The sequence below is a fragment of the Oryzias melastigma genome, linkage group LG9 (genome assembly GCF_002922805.2).
Source record: "Oryzias melastigma strain HK-1 linkage group LG9, ASM292280v2, whole genome shotgun sequence".
Classification (NCBI taxonomy): domain Eukaryota; kingdom Metazoa; phylum Chordata; class Actinopteri; order Beloniformes; family Adrianichthyidae; genus Oryzias; species Oryzias melastigma.
The window spans coordinates 26,861,905-26,872,488 of NC_050520.1; the positions used below are offsets into that span (position 1 = coordinate 26,861,905).

The following is a 10,584-nucleotide window of genomic DNA, read 5'->3' on the forward strand; positions in this document are numbered from 1 at the left end:
GTGATGAGACTTAGATTTGTCCAGTGTGATGTAAAAATGGGGGTGGATGAGTGGAGGGTTTGGATGGGGATTGCTGATACTAACATCCCTTTTTCCCTAATTTGAGATTATTCTACAATTTTAATAATTTGAATATTACATTAGGAGTTGGATTGTAAATTGTATTTTATTTTTGGTCCAACGGGGGCCTCACATATCTGGGAGGCAACGACATCTGCTTTCTCTGTCCCAATGGCAAAGTCCACCTTTGTGCACAGTAAAAATCATAAGTTGTGTAGATCGACTGGACTGAGTGACTCTTCCCCCTCGTGTTTCAAACAGGAAGTAGTCGAGTGGTACATTAAAATACATAAACGTGTCTAATCAGCTTTATCAGTTCTGCAATTGTACGATATGTGCTTCATGAGTTAAATATTAAAGCTGTTTTCATGCTGTGATAACATTAGATCCACAGGTAAACAGCTGCCACCTCACGGGCTTCATTGCCTCATTTTTCTTGAACTGAGGTTCGTAATAGCTGCTCTGAAAGGCAGCAGCAGCACATTCAGCGTGAGCAGGGATGGGTTTGGTTAGGAGAGTTGTGTGGGAGTGTAAAGAGAAAAAACTGTCAACCAGGGAGAAAGAACCAAGCAGCAAACTGCGCATCTGCTGACTGTACGCCTCCTGCTGAAAATGAATTAATCTATCAATCTATGTCTTTTGGCTTGCATATTCAGGTTATCTGTGTCAACATGTATTGAAACAGACCACACAGTGACTCATAGATTGTCCATCCAGCAAATAACAGTAAATCCTAGCTTGCATTGCCCACATTGATGAGCAGAAAATAGGATGAGCAGCATTAGGAGGAGATAAACCCCCACATCTGAAGGATTATGGTTATTTTGACAAATGCGAGACGCTTTTCAAATAAAAATGTAATTACATGGTAAATATTAAAGTCAAGCAAAAGATGATCTTTCTGGAATTTCAGCGCACACTGGATTAAATTGCACAACTTTCTGCTGGGTTGCAGGTTTTTGCTCTCCTCACTGCTGCTAAAACTCAAGCAAGTCTTTAGTTTGTAGGACACCTTTATATGCTTCAAATGGTACACATGTCAAAGTATTAAATATCTTGACTGGAATCAGTAAAAAAAAAAAACCTTTAAGGAATTCTACTTTAGTGGCAGAGAAGGACAGTGACACGCGCTCTTGTGAGACGCCACACAGCAATTAATTTTAATTCTCAAATGGTTAGCTTCGGATTGCTAATGAAAACATTCACATAGGTGGTCCCCTTTTGCTCCGCACTGAATGTAGGTCAAGCTGCAGCTAAATGATTCCCAATTAGATGACAGGCAGCTGCACCCTGCCAGTATGCCACAGACGAGCACGGGAGACACGAGCTCTCATTGGCATATTAACAACATCCTCTGCCCGAGCTGGGCTGTTGTCTTCTGTCAGCTGGATAATTCACTCAGTGGTCAATGCTGCGGTGGAAGAGCACAGACAACCCTCTATTATCACTGAACTACACACATGAAAACACACACACACACGCTGAGTGATATGAAAACTGCCACAACAGCCCTTTACAAGTTAGTGGCATGAATAAATCAATAAACATGTTGGGGAACACATGAAGATCAGTCTGTAGCTCAGGGGGGGAAAGCTGCTGTCTGCCAGTTGGTTAGTTGATGGTTTGATTCCCAGCCCTGACAGCCGTTGTGTCCGAAGGGAAGAAAATGTGACAACATTTGTTAAATCACTTGGAATAGAAGTATCTGCTAAGTGATCTTACAAGAAAATGACAAATAAAGTACATTACACCGAGGAGGAACTTATCATTTATCTATGTAAAATGTAACAGATTTTCTTAAAACTTCATTATCTTTTCAAAACTACAATTTGTTAATTTAGAAGACTTACCTAAAAAGCCTTTAGATTTTTTTTGCTTTCTCTTCAAATTAAAAAAAAATGTTAATAAATCAAATGCAAATTTTGTTTTTTTCAAACCTCATTTATGTAATTCTTTTTACTTTTTAATTTTAATGAGTTCTGAAAATACATAATTGAACCACTATTTGCAAAACTTTTCCCTCTGAGTCCCTCTATAATAAAGAACATTAATCATACTTATGATGATCTAAACCAATTTAAGAAAACCAACGTCCTAAATGAATTTACACCAATTTTATTGCCTTAAATTGTTGTTGCATGGAGGACTGGATCATGGTCAAATTTGCGTCAACAACAGAAATAACCTTTCTGCCAAATCTCAATATCCATCAATCAATGCCCCAAACACGCTCCATCTTGCTCAGGTTTGAGCGAGCGAGGGGCTGTCCCTGCTGTAATAGGGCAGGAGGCGGGGCACAGCCCACGCAGGTCAGCAATCCATCACGGGACCGCACAGGGGCAAACGAGACAAACAGCCGTCCGAGTTCACACACCAAATTTAGCATCACCAATCAACTCGGCATGCCGAGTCCCTGTGCTGTGAAGCAAAATGGAACTTTAATCCAAACCGTCACCTAAACATCAAACAATCACAACAGCATCAAAACTGACTCAAATAACAAGATTATCAAGTTTAGAGCATTAGAAATACAATGTTAGCATAATACCTCACAAACACCTGCTTTCCTGCACATGGAGACAACTGTGTTCAAGAATAAATTGGCTTATGGAAGTTTACTGCAAACTCATACGTAATTCAACAAAAATTGTGTTTTTGGTGCATTTAACATGTTCTTGTGGTATTTTTCTGATGATGGATCACAAATATTAAGAAAATTAGGCTTAAAATTGCATCTTTAAGTAAGTGTTGCTCTATTTAAATTGTTGTGAATCAGGAGCAGACGAAAACATGTGGTTTGAAAAAAGCGTATTTGTGATGTAGACAACATGCTAGGAAGGCCACAAGCTCTCTGCTAAACGCTCCATTCTGATTCATCCACTTGTGCACAAATAGATCCATGTACGTCTTCTTTTTCCTGGTATCTGGTTCAAAACTGTACGGCTGGATAGCTATTTATATCGCTCGCCATTTTTGTTGCACCGTTAATGCTAGGTTGGGGTTGTGAGGCGGTGTAAGCTATCGGGAGAGAGGGTAAACAGGTGGGTTGATGGGATATGGTGGTGAACTTACTCCACACCAACAGTCCCACTCCACAAGTCAGAGGCAAATATTTCATGAACTGCTACCAAAACTGTCCTAGAATTTGTCACAACTTTTAGATTTTGGCTAAAAACACCATAAAGATAATTAAATGCTTTTACAATAGATAAAAAATGATCAATTTGGGACTTTAAAGAGGTTTACAAAGTTTAAACCTAGCAAATGAATTGGAAAAAAAAAGTATCATCCAGTTTTGACATTAAATTGCGATCATGTGGGGGATGTACAGACATTAGTGAGTCATTTTGCATCCCTTAACAAACAAATGAGCCACCTGTGATTGGCAGCAGGTTGTTCTCACCTCCCATCGTCTGATATCCTGACTGTTGCTGCTGCAGACCTCTCTCTATATGCTGCGTCAGTCTCCACTCTTTTTTTTTTTTTTTTTTTGCCACAGCATCATCAGTTTCAAATTTGTTTTTCGGTGAGTGATGAAACTCATGTGGGAGCTTGAAACATTGTAAATTGTGTGAGTCACTTGCTTGACTGGTAAGAGCTTGCAGGTTGTGTAGACACTGTCGGTGGAGTCAAACCCACATCAGCAGAATGTTTCCACCTCTGTTTCTCCTCTGATGTTCATTTCAGGCATCATATTAGGTATTCTGCTGCAAGCACTTTTCTCCCCTCAGGATCACGAGGCAGTGAGGGGGTCTTCTGTCTTTTTTCGCTGTCGAGCACTTGCTGCTGTCATCACGTGTTTCAGTTGTGATATTTTAACCTTTTTTTCATTTATTTACACGTTTTGGAACAATTACTATAATAGATAGAAAATGTTTCTGTGTTGTCTCGTTTTACAAGCTTAGGTCAAAATTGTAAACAAAGCTGAGAAAAATGGAGGTGAAAATTCAGTTTTATCTGAAACACACAGTTCACACAGATATTTTTGTTGATTTGTATGAGGCTGTCTTTCCTGGAATTAATCCCATCTATTGTTTTTCTCATTTTTGTTTTTTCTAAAATTGCAATTTCTCTTTGCTTCTAGATGTTGTCATTTATTCCAACAAGTGTTCACTTAAATTAAGATAAAAAAACATAATTTAAGCTGAAAAGATGTACAGGGAGAAACAATGAGTCACAGAGTCCAGCTGGGACTGGATAAGAAACAGGAAACTAAATGAAAATGAGGTGATAAACAGCGGCATAAATACTCACAAATAAAGCCTGAATGAGGAGTTTCTTCAGGTACTTTTTCTCTTTAAAAAATCACCCTAGAGTTAATGGCTACAGAGTTAAGACAAGAGGAGGATTACGGCGGATGTATCATTCTGGCTGTTAGCCAGAACTTCCTGAATTAAGACTCACAGTCGCCAAATGGAAAACAGGATTATTCATGGACAGCTTTTTTAATTCAAGGGATCTGAATTTTATTTATTTAACATCCCAATTTTACAGATATTTAAATGTCCTAAAAAAATGTACATTATAAGCTAAGTTGAAATGAACAATTTGGACTCTGGCAAAATCTGACTGTGTGGAGCTTTCGACTCAAAGACGATCCGTTGGAGAACATCCAAACTCTTGGAGCCAGTGACTCACGTCTTTAAGAGCTCCAACCATAACAGTGCACTCCCCCAATAGTCCTTATTAAACCTGAACTCTCTCTCAGCGTGGCTGGCCAAAAAGGCTTTTCTATGCTAAAAGATGAAACTGATTCCAGTTTAGTTTACTGCATTTGAAATGAGGACATTTAGGCTTCATCTCACCCACTGTAGCAGGAATGTCTGCATTGTCGGTAAAGCTGATTTATGATGCAATTCATTGTTTTTCAGATGTGGGAAATCTCTGTTTAATGTAAAAAGACTGTATGTAACAGAGACAACTGTACTCTTATGGAGATATAACAATAAGTGAATTCATTCAGTCGTAATGCAATATATATATATATATATATACACTTAGAATTGATGCGGAGAAGGGAGACTTTGGCTCACCCACGGCAGTTGTTGCGTCACAAACCAGAGCTTTTTCAAACCCTGGGTTTTCATCTGACTCCTGATGCAACGTTATTTGAATAAAGAAAATGAAGAAAATCATAAGAAAATTGCTACAAGAACATGTTAAAAACAACAAAAACACGATTTTCATTGAAGTGGCCCCCTTACGAAACAATATCTTAAAATATATTTAAATATAAATATATGAAATATATATATATTATTTTAGTACACAGAGCAATATATTGTAGTATGAATCACAATGTATTATATAGCATATTCAAGCATATAAAGCGATATATAACAATATATGGATCACTAAATTTCAATATAAGAAAACAGTAATAGTTGGAGTATTTCAATATATTTCAATATACTGATATACTCTAAATATATTTTTCTCCATATATTGAGAAATATAGTTTTGTCTCCAAAGGTCATGTAACCACACGTTGTTGCCACAGGTTTACAACAGTTTTTAATATAATTTAGCTAACCACCATCAAGAACGTTTTGGGGACCATCTATTGTAGATTTTATGACAGGAACCTGTGAGATGATAGAAATTTGAACACAGGGCAAATTTGACCTACAGGCCAGATTTTGGACATGCCTAAACTAGAGTCAGGTCAGTTCAGCAGGTAACCGCTCGGTGGCTTGCCATGCAAGTAGGTCAAAATCATAATGAATTTTCTATTTGTGATCAATTTACACTTAGAGAGTATATGTGGTTTTTATGATTGGCAGGTGATTGTTGTGTTCTAAACTTGGTCTTATCCTGGGCATGATCCTAGAACAGTCAGGATTGATGGTTCCGCCTCTAATACATTTTGATGGAAACACTGAGACTTAAAGATGCCATTTCTGGCCATGTTGCAGAGAACAGTGGAGCTGAAAGATTTCCAATCAGTCAAACACAAGGAAACAGGCTTAAAATCATGCTTTAAAATCTGTTTTTGCAAATGGAAAAAGTGGCACCCTGCATTCAGAAATCTATACTGCCCAAAGCTTTACATCAAGCTGCAGTTTTGTTTTGCTTCGATGGGATTTTGGAGTCATGGAGTGATGACTACAGGGTGCCACTTCATGAGCTTATGCCCACCTAGCTGAGAGTCTTGAAGACCATGCAATGCTGAACAATCACACACTCAGTCAAAAGAAGCTTCAAACAAAGCCAAAACTTTTATTTGTATCATATCAACTTTTGTCATTAAGTCTTTCTTTGCATTTTTGGCATCTGAGTATTTTGTGGTACAAGGAGGTACTCCTGCACCATCTGTTCCATCCTCTCCTCTGCAGATGCTCAAACCAGCTACGGGATGGGGGAAATGATTGCGTCTGAAAGGTCTGTTCTGATATTTGCAAACAAAACCCAAAAGCCCTGCTTTGCTTTAATACCCATTATTACTGGTCTGTATCATGACTGCAGTCTGTGCTCCACTGATGAAAGCACATTCTGGCCTCACAACAGTTCTAGTTTAATCTACTTGAACTTTGACTGCTTTGGGCTTGAAAAAAAGCATCCACCTCAAAAAGCTAAAAGATCAAGTAAAGCAAATGTAATTGTATGTGTAACACAAACTTGTTTTGCAAGAGGACATCTTTTACCACTTAAAACAAAACATAAGTCAAATTGCATACCAAAATTTTTTTTTACTGAACTTGTTATAATTGCTCCTAATCATTATTGTATGGAGGCAAATTCCAGAAAAACTCTAACCTTTGCGAAGTCTTTTCCAAAAGGGATTTAAATTTTGTTCAAGCTTTACACTCATTAGAGTCTGAAGGGACATGCTGTCCGTGCCAGGGCCATCCAATGCATTGTTTTGCTGTTTGCAGGAGAGGGTGCCAAAAATCTGCAGCAGACATCCAGTACAGGTCATGAGAACAACTCATTCCCAAAGTGTGAAATCCAAGTTTCCACCTCTCTCTGTGTGACATCTCACTTCTTCGCTCATTGTTTCAGTGCAAAGCCGTTCCTGATTATGTGTGTCGAAGAGTTACAAATGTGCTTACGGTTCCTTAACGGCGCAGAACACCCACAAATTCACGTACAGTGAATGATGGAGAGAGGCTTAAGAGGGCAGATCTGGAGCAAGTCAGACAAAACATTTCTGTTGCAGTTCTGCTTTACAACAGTTACGGGAGGAAAGCTGCAGATAATCCTCCCCCAGCTGTCAATATAAAAATACCACAGAGAGCCTTACTAAAAATTAAAGACCCTGTGAAACAGAAATTATACTTTTATTCCTAAACAGCTCTGCGTGAGGGATTGCATCCTGAACTGCAGAATGAGAGAGAGTGCTTTATGTAAGCCGCTGCACGTGACAGTTCAAGATTGTAGAGGCCGGCAGCTAACTAAAGTGTTGGAGAAGGAAGCATCAAGGAGAGAAATTTGTCTCTTTATTCACTTTGTTTTTTATCTCAATATGGGCTTTCTGATCAGCAGCATCTGGACTGAGAATTTGAGCATCTGCATCTTTTTTTTTTTTTTTTTCTTTTTTTGCAAAGACATAAGTCAGGAGTGTTCTAATCCTAGGAGCTGATTGCATAAAATAACCTTCACATTATACAAAAATTGAGAACAAACTGATTTAAACACTGCAGAAAAAACTCAAATAGCATAAGCGCGAATACATTTCTTTTTTTTTAATAATAGAGAGCCATAAGGTTTAATTTTTTTTTCTTTCTGCTCATCTGTTTCAATTTTTCTGTTTGTAATAATTGGAAAAGTTGCTCCACAATGCAGCTTTTTCCCTCATTTAAACAGAGACCTCCCAGATCTAGACCCCTCCCTTCCTGTTTCATCTACCTCATTGTGCATTCAGAGCATTTGTAATTCATGAATTTTTATGAAGTTCTCTGAAGTGGCCTGCAAAGTTCGGCTGTTGAGTTAGACAACAGAATGTCAACTAATCTTATCAAAGATGATAATAAAGTGAGTTGTATCATGTCGGAGAAGGAAGCGTAAGCAATAAATAGGACTGGATGGGGGGTTGAATCACAACAGCTTAGGGATTCTTCATGAGGCCACATGAAGACTAACCTTAAAATCCAGTTTAAATCAGCTTTATGCAAATCCCTTGTGATCCAAAGAAATAAAAAAATAAATACAATATACACTACTTTAATTTAAAGTACTTATTTGTTCAGTTTTTTCCTAATAATGGAGACATTAATATGCATGTGGAACATACTGCAAGTGAATCATTTTGTTTATATGGATCCATGGGAAAATGAAAAGCTGAAATTAAGTAGCATTTTTAAACATTCTGCAGGTTTATGTCATAAACTAATGTTTGCATTTTTGTCTCACTTTGCTTTGAGCATTTCATCCTGTGTGAGCATATTCATATTTTGCTCAAAACAAACCCCAAAACATAACATTTCTACATAACACAGGCTTTATTCTGTTTAATTGGCTTAATTTGGACCACACCAGAGCATAAAATGGACAGGAGCTTCAGAATCAGCAAAGTGCTTGTAATGTAATAAGCACTCTCTTCCAAATGGAGCCTTGACTTCCCTTAAAAGAGGGCAGAAAATATGTGTGCACTCTTGCTTAAGGCTTTCATCTTGCATATAAATCACTCCAGCTGAAAGTGGGTGTTTGAGCAAAACAGACTGCAGGTCTTGGGGCGCAACTCTGTGTCACCAGCCAAGTTTCCATTAATGACAGAGCTGTGCCGTGACAGCATGATGTAAATTAAGCCAATTCCAGATATTCTGAGAGCTGATTTTTTTTCTTGTCTGTTACTGAAGCTTCCCATCCAACTCCTCTTTTCACTGTCTGTTTTCTTTCTTTTTGTTGTGTCTAGATATCACAGCAGCTGAATCCCCTGGCTGTGTACAGGTGTGAGCAGTCGGTTCTGGATCACTGCCATGTCCACCTGTCGCTGCAACACAATGTGGACATAAAGCCGCCCACTCAAGAGCTAGGAGGTCCCGGGCCAACCTTGTGCAACCCTGGACTAATGGCTGCCCTCCCCTCTGAGCCTGTGCTGCCTTGCCCCCAGACTCACTCCCACCGCCGGTGATCCGAGCACACCGTGAGGCTCTGCCTCCTAACGGCTGCATTTCTGCTGCACAAACTCAGTGGACTGTTCAAATGAAATAAAGCGCTGTGTGGGAGGGAACTGGGGCTGGTAAAGAAGCAAAGGAAACAATTAATCTACAGCAGAGCATCCTGGACCCTGGATAATGGAAATAAAACTATTTTTCAGCTGAAAAACAAGGGCAAGGAGGTGCAAGAGTATTGATTGGTGAGCATCAGACTTACCTGACCTTAACTGTCCTCAATTAGCAAAGGTGGCTGAACGGCAGAGTCTGCTTCTTGGGGAGTATTAAGGATAATAATTTAGCGATTTGTTAATCTTATTAAACACATTTCCTCAGCTTCTCATAATCTGAGCACCTATTTGCTGCTCGGGTAAAGTAATCAAATGCAAAATGCTATAAGCGCAGCAGGGAAACAGTGTGCTGAGCACCTGAGCAGCAGAACAAATGAAAGATTGGCCAAGCTAAGAGTTTTTTCTGCTTCTTTTTATTTGTGGTGTCAGTCAGAAAGAAACCTCTGACTGACAGCGCAAAACTCTCAAGAAATGTCCCACTCTGAAGAAATGAACTAAAACTGGAGAAACATGAATAGAACAGATTTCCATCTCCAATGTACAGCCTATACAACTGTAACGGCACTAAGTATGCTTTCATGGTGACTTGATTTGTGATGTTGATCAAATTCATCTAATTGAGCTGCAGAATAAACTAAAAAAAAACACCAAGAAGATTCACTGGAACATTTGAATATTAACTTTTCATCCTTCACTCAAAGCACTGTTGTGATTAATGTTTTTTGTTTGTTTGTATCTTTTTTTTTCATGACGTGTTGATAATAAATTGATAATCTGAATGTGCACTCGTTCATCTACTTGTGCGCTTTTTACAAGATGTTACATAATAATATATGGTCAATAAACTGTGGTAAATAACCAGAAACTGTCATTGGTGCTTAAAATCAGATTGATAACCGTTTTTTTATATTAATAATTTGTTTTTGTGTTCATAAGCTCATGGAACACTGACTACATAAGTAATGTATTATGTTATGGAAGTGAGAAAAGATGCTTTTAGATGCATGCATCAATATCCAATAAATGATTGAAATGTAGTTTAGAAACAGCTAAAAATTACCGTTTTTTATTTATTTGTTTTCTCCTTTTTTAGCAAAAAAAAATCTTCTTGGTGAGTTAAGCCAGCAATTTTAAAGTAAAAAAACCCAGAAAATTCTTCACTGATATAAAAAATAAAGTCAACAATTTTTCAGATGAGCTTTTGCAGGTTTAGTAAAAAAAAACAAGGAGCAAAATCAAAAAGCAGAGTTAAAATAAAGAAAAATGTTTAAATATACTGTAGAATATATGTTATGTGGGACCATTATGTCAACATAAAAAAATTAAATAATCTCCGGCATGATTGAGAGGGTCTGACA

The 10,584-nt window shown here is 38.0% G+C and overlaps 1 protein-coding gene across 1 annotated transcript in view; it reads left to right on the forward strand.

The window, feature by feature from the left end:
• LOC112148944 (leucine-rich repeat transmembrane neuronal protein 4) overlaps positions 1-10,014 on the forward strand; it is a 64,530-nt gene extending 54,516 nt beyond the window's left edge. Inside the window, exon 3 of the mRNA XM_024276381.2 lies at positions 8,915-10,014. The gene's annotated coding sequence lies outside the window, so the exon portion shown is untranslated. The remainder of the gene's footprint in view (positions 1-8,914) is intronic.
• The last annotated feature ends 570 nt before the right edge of the window (positions 10,015-10,584 follow it).